At 42.5% G+C, this 9780-nt stretch overlaps 1 long non-coding RNA gene across 1 annotated transcript; it reads right to left on the minus strand.

Moving 5' to 3' along the window:
* Positions 1-5870: 5870 nt before the first annotated feature.
* On the minus strand, positions 5871-9728 carry LOC146027747 (uncharacterized). The gene is made up of 3 exons (XR_014455139.1): positions 9673-9728; positions 9422-9544; positions 5871-5988 (listed from the first exon to the last, which is right to left on the minus strand). It is a non-coding gene; the product is annotated as an uncharacterized LOC146027747 (long non-coding RNA).
* Between the last annotated feature and the right edge of the window lie 52 nt (positions 9729-9780).

Consider the following 9780-nt stretch of genomic DNA (forward strand, 5'->3'; position numbering starts at 1 on the left):
CGATGGAGCCATGTACGAGGCAAACATTAATCCTGCTGCTCCTGAGGCTGAGAGACCACATACAGTCACTGGATGATGGAGCCATGTACGAGGCAAACATTAATCCTGCCGCAGCTGAGAGACCACATACGGTCACTGGATGATGGAGCCATGTACGAGGCAAACAATAATCCTGCCGCAGCTGAGAGACCACATACAGTCACTGGATGATGGAGCCATGTACGAGGCAAACATTAATTCTGCCGCGGCTGAGAGACCACATACAGTCACTGGATGATGAAGCCATGTACGAGGCAAACATTAATTCTGCCGCGGCTGAGAGACCACATACAGTCACTGGATGATGAAGCCATGTACGAGGCAAACATTAATCCTGCCGCTCCTGAGGCTGAGAGACCACATACAGTCACTGGATGATGGAGCCATGTACGAGATAAATATTAATGGCTCCGCCGCTCTGCTCATCACTTCCATTATTCTGTCATCTCATATTTATCTCCAGCTTCTCGCACATATCGCACCACCTTCCAAAGTACAAAACATTTGTTAGACACAGCGCTGGTAATGTAATATGTAATATGTAATATCTCTGTAATCAATGGCCAAGGGTAGGAAGTTGGTGAAGTAATAAAGCCCCATACTGTATATAGAACATGTATTCCTCTATCGCAGCCTAGATCACATATGGCAGAAAGTACCCAGAGAGGATTTGGTATGAGCCCTTTACAGTAACGGCCGTGTACATGTGCGGTTACAGGGGCAAACGCAGGAATTTTATGGGGGGGTTTCTGAATGTATGTGTTTATATATACATATATATGGTATACATACGGAGCCTAACCCAAACCTCTTCTCCCCACAGCCTAACCTAACTTCCACCTCTGCAGCCTAGATCTAAGTCCCCCCTAATGCCTCGCAAGCCCTCAATAGCAGGACCCCCCCTTCCAAGTACTCTGAAACAGCACCTACCCCCTCTCCAGCCCTCAGTTGCAGTACTCCCCCTCCCCAGCCCTTAGTAGCAGCACCCCCATCCCTCAGTGGCAGAACCTGCCTCCTCCCCAGCCCTCAGTGGCAGTACTCCCCCTCCCCAGCCCTTAGTAGCAGCACCCCCATCCCTCAGTGGCAGAACCTGTCCCCTCTCCAGCCCTCAGTGGCAGTACTCCCCCTCCCAAGGCGTCAATAGTAGTACCCCCCTCCTCCCCAGCCCTCAGTAGCAGCGCACCCATGCGACCGAAGGGGAGAGAATTCATTCGATGGTCGTCAACCATCAAATGATTTTTCTCCCCGTTGTAAATAGTAGTTAGTCTGAACTGACTTTTATTTCTGCCGCAGATCGCCGAAAAGGGGGAGGGAACTGAGCAGGTATCGACCCGCCTACGTACCCAGGGGAATTTCCAGCGTTTTCATGGGGATGTCCATAAAACATTGGGTGTTCCCCCGCGGCCGCACCTGTCCTCCCTGTCTGGAGCGAAGGGCTCGGTGAGTGAGAAACTTGCCAAAGCCGCTCGCTCTCATGAACTGCGCATGTGCATATTGGCGTAAGCACATGCGCAAAACCCCCACCATCAGACATGGGGCCAAATGGGACCCGAACGATTGGGTAGTACATCATTTCTTATTTCCGCAAAATAAATATGCACCTTAGGGCGAGAATTCAAATATTTGTTTTGACTGTATTGACTTGATTCTTACCTCCCTCTGAAACTTTCTTTTCTTCTCATATCTATATGCTGGATTCTGTCTGACAGAGGATCCTTCAGAGGTGCTGCTCACGCTGGTTTGAGCGCGGATTGGGGATCTCTGTCTCTCCCTATATATATAGATATATAGATATATATATATCTATATATATAGATATAGAGAGAGAGGGACTGGCACTCCGTTGAGGAAGGGATGGTAGGGCCTTGGTGCACTGTATTCCTGGTCTCCCTGCTCTATATATAGATATATATATATATATATCTATATATATACACACACACAGTATGGAGATGTGGGGGAGAGAAACAGGCACCTAAAAGTGTATTATTAGTGATATAGCTATATAGTAATAAGGATATGCGTACCAAAAAACATATTTTAGTTGCACGGTGTCTGTACTTGATGCGGTTCCTTTCCAGACCTGGGAGCAGGATACTCTGGTGGATGCTGCTTACTGGTGAGGTTATGGATGATATTAACATCTAGTGCCAAAAAGAAATGCAATGTCACATGTGATATATGTCAGTTAAATAGTACACATTTAGTAAAAAAACATAGGTGGGAACATAAAAACACACACACACACACACACACACATATATATATATATATATATATATATATGTTAACATTAAAATTTTATTTAAATAATGTTGTCAGGAATATGCATACAAAGTGCATAATCGTATGCATGATTTGAGAAAATAATTTCAATTACTACAGAGAACGTGCTCGTCCCATGAGGGCCGTCATCTCCACACTGAATATAAGATTCCCCTACCGAGGGAAATCATGCCTCACAGTTTTTAAAGTGCCACGACCTTCCTAGTTGCCACACTAGAAGTAGGAGCGCCGCAACCCCCCAATATGGAGGTGTGCCCAGCCCTCCCTAAGCAACCGGGAAACCCTGGCGCGCTTCCTGCACTGAATTCAGCAATCAACAGCGGTGAACACTGACTACACCAATTTGCCCCAGTCTCCCCCCCCCATAGGACACTGCAACCACCAAATGGGACAGCGGTACAGTCTGCAACTTGTGGGACAGTCTGTAATCGGGACAGTTGGGAGGCATGCTGTGTATATATATATATATGTATGTATATATATATATATAAACAATGACTGTATACAGCTGAGATCTATAGTTCCCATCTATAGTCTATAGATCAATTCCAGTAGCCCCAATGCGTGGCCAGTATGAACAATAGCAGGAGACTTATTCAGATATTTCCACATACATTATCTTATTGCTGGTTCCTACAGCATCTAGTTACCTTGTTCTTGTGGTTTCCATGATTAGGTGACAGCGCAGAATCTTGTTCCTCTGCATCAGTGTCTGACACTTGGGGCACCTGGGCATTATTCCTGTATTACAGTCCCAGCTGTGGCTGCACCCTGCTTGTTATTTGCTCTCCCGCCCGGTGGATGAGCTGCGCTGTGTTCTGTTCTGTCTCTTATGTGGTTTAGGAATTGGTGGAGGGTGAGAGAGGCAGCGGGGTTATTTCTATGTACCCCAAGCAGCAGCACATGAAGACTCAGTATGGTGGAGCATGGCCATATAATGTAGGACATGTCCTAAGTCTTCTAGCTTATGTGCAGGTCCATTATACAGAGCCCAGATCTGATCGGCAGGAAATATTACGGGCCTGTGTGGCTTAGATAGATAGATAGATATCTACCTATTTTTTATCTATATAACTAAATTAAATGATTAATTAATTAGGATTAATTAAAATGAATTTCTTAATGAATTAAAATGAATTTCTTAAAGAATTAAAATGAATATCTTAATATCTAACTTATGCCAACGTATTAGTAACACATCTAAGCCTATCTAAGCCTCCTCTCCTCTATCCGTTCCTCTCTCCACCTCTCACTCAGGGATGTAGTCTTTCCGAGACACATATGGGTTGTTTGTGCCGTTACAGTATTTGGGATTGGGTTTACGGCGCCTCTTCATCCCTCTCATCTGAGAGTTCTTCTTTATCTCAGCCACTTTGTCCGTTGGGACAAGGCCCAATGCTGCTATGAAGGCGACTTTCTGCTCATCCTCCTGCTTCATTTTTTTGGCGGCCGGGGGACCCTCAGCTGGTTCTTCAGAAGAGTTCATGTCTGCAGCAGATCAACACCAAGCTCCAACTGTCACCACTGAGCAGTAATGGCAGTTACTGGTCACTGAGAACCTGAGCCTCTGACCTCTGTGACATCACAACATCCTGCAGGCTGCATGTACAGCCAATGCATAGGATTCACATTAACAGATACATACATAGGGCCTAATTCATGCTTGTAGCCAGTGGTCAATGTTTTGATTGCGCTTATCACGCCCATTAAGGTCGGGTTAAGTGGCTAAACCCAACCAAACTAATTGGCTTGAAGAGAGAAGCCCCATTTGTGCCTCCAAACCATTGACTTTTCTCAATGTTTAATTTGCTATACCCGGGGGTAATGAGCTAAAATGATATTTGCCCGCCCGTTGGCAGAAACATTTGAATACTGCCGGCGGCCGCGCATGTGTGCTGGGATGCGCAGCAAACATTTGAATTCTCCCAAAGAGTACGATCCAAGTAGTCACCAACAGCAGGTGTTTAATCAACAGGAGTTGTTATCATCCAGGTTAAACACCTCATCATAGGACGCTTGACCTTTGGTACCAAAAATTTCCTACAGTATATAAGCATATTGGCAGCTAAACCATAAAGACCCCACTAAAGTACTAATTGCTGCACATTATAATTGCAATGTCATAATGTGTGTGATCCAGGGGCGTATTTAAGGGGGGCACACCTAGGCACAACAATAACGGCTGCCCCCTCCCCCCCCACACCAAATAATTATATATATTTTTTTAATTAGTGATAAGGCCTCATTTGAACTGTGCATACAAATTCACTAGGTAGGATAGCTCACATGTCCTACCCATTTACACTCCATACAGAATAGCATATGGTACATTGCAATGGAAAACTTTGGAAGTTACTGGTACATTTTGGACTGACAGCACCAACACAAGCATCCAAGTACTGCCCCCATATAGGTGCCAAACAGTTACTGCATATGCTTCATTAAAAAACAATTAACCTATCAGTATGTTTTTCTGATAGGCTCCAGGTCCGGGGCTGGTTCCCAAAATACGGGGGACAAAATGACTAGGGGTCCCCCGTATTTTAAGAACCAGTCCCAGGCACAACCAGCCAGCAGGGTAATGTCACAGCCGGGGGACACTTATGATATAAGGTCCCGCGGCCAAAACATTAACCCCCTGACCGGTCAGCCTGGCCAGGGGCCCTGGGGGAGTGGGGACCCCCCCAATGAAGGGGTCCCCCCCCTCCAGGACTTACCTGACCAGGCTGAAGCCTGGTACTGTCCCCGATGCCCCTGGGCGGTGGGCATCGGGCTGATTATGGTGTAAAAAATAGATTAAACTATGTGCCTGTGCCATTATAGTAATAGCATCATTGTTAAGGCTTTGCTCTTCACATATATTTTGTAAATTTTCATTGACATTTGAGCTTTCAAGCAAAAGTAACATGGTATTGCTAACTTCTTTCAGAGACTCATCCATGGATTGTAGCCTAACATTTATTGTATGGTGAAATTCCTCCTGCCCACTTTTTAAATTAGAAACAACATTTTGAATCGCTTGCAAATCTTCACTTATTATTTCATGATGTTGTGTAGCTGGATAGGTTCCATGAACATCATTTGAAGCTGTAAATAATATAATATATAATTAATTATTAAATATATTGTATGCTATATATCCATTTTTTTAAGGAATACTTACGTATTGGACTAGATGTATGAACTTCCTCAACTTCTTCAACTTCCTCATCTACAATAAATGGTTCCTCAATAGTGTGTTGTAAAACTGTTACTACAGATCTTTCATCTGTTTGTTCCATTGAATCTACATTTCAAAAAATATTTAAATATAAATTTAATTAAACTGTATCATATTTTTTAAATCCATCCATAATAGAATAAAGCAAATTAAAAACACAATTCAAAGAAGTCTAAAATGATCGACATATTTACTTTGTAATTCAGCTTGTGGTTGTTTTCTTGATTTATGGTTTTGTCCTTTGTCTTTGGTTATAGACACTTCAGATAATGTGGTTTCAAAACCATGAAAAGTACCTTCGTTGACCTAACTGTCATTGAAAATGCTTGGAGTTTGAAATTCTCTTCTTTGTTTGGACATTGTCATTGTCCTTTGTACTTCGGCTGAATTTGAATTTTTGGGTGTTTTCAATCCAGAATTTTTCAGTCGTTTCTTGGGTTTTTCTGATAATTAAAAAAAAAAATTTTTTTTAATTACTTCACATATTACACATTGGAAAAATGTTTAAGTTTTCTAAAGATATAATTAACAACTATAACATGAATATTGAATACAATCTATATTTTATCATAAGTAATATTAACTTAAAAGATTTATTTAAAAATGTATAATAAACAAACAAAAACAAATAAAAGGTTTTTACCCATTGTAGTTTTATCTTTTCGTGACACTTCGTCATCATAATAAGAAGGTGTAGTAGCAAGTGCACGAGCATCTACAATGCTTTTTAATCCATGGACATACTTGTCAGGAATATGCATACAAAGTGCATAATCGTATGCATGATTTGAGAAAATAATTTCAATTACTACAGAGAACGTGCTCGTCCCGTGAGGGCCGTCATCTCCACACTAAATATAAGATTCCCCTACCGAGGGAAATCATGCCTCACAGTTTTTAAAGTGCCACGACCTTCCTAGTTGCCACACTAGAAGTAGGAGCGCCGCAACCCCCCAATATGGAGGTGTGCCCAGCCCTCCCTAAGCAACCGGGAAACCCTGGCGCGCTTCCTGCACTGAATTCAGCAATCAACAGCGGTGAACACTGACTACACCAATTTGCCCCAGTCTCCCCCCCCCATAGGACACTGCAACCACCAAATGGGACAGCGGTACAGTCTGCAACTTGTGGGACAGTCTGTAATCGGGACAGTTGGGAGGCATGCTGTGTATATATATATATATGTATGTATATATATATATAAACAATGACTGTATACAGCTGAGATCTATAGTTCCCATCTATAGTCTATAGATCAATTCCAGTAGCCCCAATGCGTGGCCAGTATGAACAATAGCAGGAGACTTATTCAGATATTTCCACATACATTATCTTATTGCTGGTTCCTACAGCATCTAGTTACCTTGTTCTTGTGGTTTCCATGATTAGGTGACAGCGCAGAATCTTGTTCCTCTGCATCAGTGTCTGACACTTGGGGCACCTGGGCATTATTCCTGTATTACAGTCCCAGCTGTGGCTGCACCCTGCTTGTTATTTGCTCTCCCGCCCGGTGGATGAGCTGCGCTGTGTTCTGTTCTGTCTCTTATGTGGTTTAGGAATTGGTGGAGGGTGAGAGAGGCAGCGGGGTTATTTCTATGTACCCCAAGCAGCAGCACATGAAGACTCAGTATGGTGGAGCATGGCCATATAATGTAGGACATGTCCTAAGTCTTCTAGCTTATGTGCAGGTCCATTATACAGAGCCCAGATCTGATCGGCAGGAAATATTACGGGCCTGTGTGGCTTAGATAGATAGATAGATATCTACCTATTTTTTATCTATATAACTAAATTAAATGATTAATTAATTAGGATTAATTAAAATGAATTTCTTAATGAATTAAAATGAATTTCTTAAAGAATTAAAATGAATATCTTAATATCTAACTTATGCCAACGTATTAGTAACACATCTAAGCCTATCTAAGCCTCCTCTCCTCTATCCGTTCCTCTCTCCACCTCTCACTCAGGGATGTAGTCTTTCCGAGACACATATGGGTTGTTTGTGCCGTTACAGTATTTGGGATTGGGTTTACGGCGCCTCTTCATCCCTCTCATCTGAGAGTTCTTCTTTATCTCAGCCACTTTGTCCGTTGGGACAAGGCCCAATGCTGCTATGAAGGCGACTTTCTGCTCATCCTCCTGCTTCATTTTTTTGGCGGCCGGGGGACCCTCAGCTGGTTCTTCAGAAGAGTTCATGTCTGCAGCAGATCAACACCAAGCTCCAACTGTCACCACTGAGCAGTAATGGCAGTTACTGGTCACTGAGAACCTGAGCCTCTGACCTCTGTGACATCACAACATCCTGCAGGCTGCATGTACAGCCAATGCATAGGATTCACATTAACAGATACATACATAGGGCCTAATTCATGCTTGTAGCCAGTGGTCAATGTTTTGATTGCGCTTATCACGCCCATTAAGGTCGGGTTAAGTGGCTAAACCCAACCAAACTAATTGGCTTGAAGAGAGAAGCCCCATTTGTGCCTCCAAACCATTGACTTTTCTCAATGTTTAATTTGCTATACCCGGGGGTAATGAGCTAAAATGATATTTGCCCGCCCGTTGGCAGAAACATTTGAATACTGCCGGCGGCCGCGCATGTGTGCTGGGATGCGCAGCAAACATTTGAATTCTCCCAAAGAGTACGATCCAAGTAGTCACCAACAGCAGGTGTTTAATCAACAGGAGTTGTTATCATCCAGGTTAAACACCTCATCATAGGACGCTTGACCTTTGGTACCAAAAATTTCCTACAGTATATAAGCATATTGGCAGCTAAACCATAAAGACCCCACTAAAGTACTAATTGCTGCACATTATAATTGCAATGTCATAATGTGTGTGATCCAGGGGCGTATTTAAGGGGGGCACACCTAGGCACAACAATAACGGCTGCCCCCTCCCCCCCCACACCAAATAATTATATATATTTTTTTAATTAGTGATAAGGCCTCATTTGAACTGTGCATACAAATTCACTAGGTAGGATAGCTCACATGTCCTACCCATTTACACTCCATACAGAATAGCATATGGTACATTGCAATGGAAAACTTTGGAAGTTACTGGTACATTTTGGACTGACAGCACCAACACAAGCATCCAAGTACTGCCCCCATATAGGTGCCAAACAGTTACTGCATATGCTTCATTAAAAAACAATTAACCTATCAGTATGTTTTTCTGATAGGCTCCAGGTCCGGGGCTGGTTCCCAAAATACGGGGGACAAAATGACTAGGGGTCCCCCGTATTTTAAGAACCAGTCCCAGGCACAACCAGCCAGCAGGGTAATGTCACAGCCGGGGGACACTTATGATATAAGGTCCCGCGGCCAAAACATTAACCCCCTGACCGGTCAGCCTGGCCAGGGGCCCTGGGGGAGTGGGGACCCCCCCAATGAAGGGGTCCCCCCCCTCCAGGACTTACCTGACCAGGCTGAAGCCTGGTACTGTCCCCGATGCCCCTGGGCGGTGGGCATCGGGCTGATTATGGTGTAAAAAATAGATTAAACTATGTGCCTGTGCCATTATAGTAATAGCATCATTGTTAAGGCTTTGCTCTTCACATATATTTTGTAAATTTTCATTGACATTTGAGCTTTCAAGCAAAAGTAACATGGTATTGCTAACTTCTTTCAGAGACTCATCCATGGATTGTAGCCTAACATTTATTGTATGGTGAAATTCCTCCTGCCCACTTTTTAAATTAGAAACAACATTTTGAATCGCTTGCAAATCTTCACTTATTATTTCATGATGTTGTGTAGCTGGATAGGTTCCATGAACATCATTTGAAGCTGTAAATAATATAATATATAATTAATTATTAAATATATTGTATGCTATATATCCATTTTTTTAAGGAATACTTACGTATTGGACTAGATGTATGAACTTCCTCAACTTCTTCAACTTCCTCATCTACAATAAATGGTTCCTCAATAGTGTGTTGTAAAACTGTTACTACAGATCTTTCATCTGTTTGTTCCATTGAATCTACATTTCAAAAAATATTTAAATATAAATTTAATTAAACTGTATCATATTTTTTAAATCCATCCATAATAGAATAAAGCAAATTAAAAACACAATTCAAAGAAGTCTAAAATGATCGACATATTTACTTTGTAATTCAGCTTGTGGTTGTTTTCTTGATTTATGGTTTTGTCCTTTGTCTTTGGTTATAGACACTTCAGATAATGTGGTTTCAAAACCATGAAAAGTACCTTCGT

This window comes from Crinia signifera, chromosome 1, assembly GCF_055691185.1.
Source record: "Crinia signifera chromosome 1, ASM5569118v1, whole genome shotgun sequence".
In the NCBI taxonomy this organism is placed as follows: domain Eukaryota; kingdom Metazoa; phylum Chordata; class Amphibia; order Anura; family Myobatrachidae; genus Crinia; species Crinia signifera.